This window comes from Alexandromys fortis, unplaced genomic scaffold (genome assembly GCF_014885135.2).
Source record: "Alexandromys fortis isolate MF-2015 unplaced genomic scaffold, M_Fortis_MF-2015_v1.1 scaffold_486, whole genome shotgun sequence".
NCBI lineage: Eukaryota > Metazoa > Chordata > Mammalia > Rodentia > Cricetidae > Alexandromys > Alexandromys fortis.
In genome coordinates, this window is record NW_026068368.1 from 1 (window position 1) to 988 (window position 988).

Here is a 988-nt window from a genome sequence, read left to right on the forward strand (position 1 = left end):
CCCCCCTTCATTCAGTTCTAGAAAGCTGAGCATCCAAACAGACTAGTCTCCCACAAGGCCTGTCCATGCAGTAGAATCAAAATTCAGTGCCATTATCCTTGGATTATCAGTGAGCCCTCATTGCCAGCCACATTCAGAGAAACCAGTTTGATCACATGCTCCATCAGTGCCAGCCCAGCTGGCCTTGGTGAGCTCCCATTGAATCAGTCCCATTTTATCTTCAGTTCAAGTTACCCATTGTAGGTCTGCACCTAGGCCATCATCTTAAATTGCAGAATCAAGTGTTGGTGGCTTTCAGGAATTAGGAACAAGTGAAAAGGATGAAAACGGTCAGAACAACTCATGGATTGAAATAAAACATGCAAATTTAGGGTGCTGATGGATACGTAGAATCAGTAGATACTGTATTTCTTAAATCTAAAGTATAATTCACAATCCTGAAAAATGTTTAGAAATGTATTTTTAAAAGTCAGCTTAAGATAAACTTTCAAATGAAATGTTTGGTGTTGAACTGTGGCAATTAGATACAAAATAGTAAATATTAGAGATAGTCACATATGAAATTGTCAGGTTTATAGTTTAAATTAAGATTAAATTAAAGCCGGTCCAGGCACCAGGAGAGACATCACTGGGGTGAGTGAGTTTCTGACCGCGGCAGCAGCCCGGGACAGGGAACTCAGACACCCCTCCTACACTTCCTGGTCATCCTCAGGGGCTACTCTGCCCGATACTTCCTCTCTCTTCCTATCCCACCCAGCTTGCATCCACAACCCTCCCCCCCTCCGTCTGACTCCCTTCCCTCTTTGACCACATTAACATCTCCCAGCCCAGCCTGTTCGGGGCTCTAGGACCGAATCCGAATCAGCAGGGCAAACAGGAGGGTGCTAGCTCCTTTGTCCCCACTAGCCTGCCTGCAGCAAGCTAGGTAGGTCCTTTGATTACAAGTCACCCAAGCAGCAAGGAGATCCGAACCCCGCACCAGGAGAGA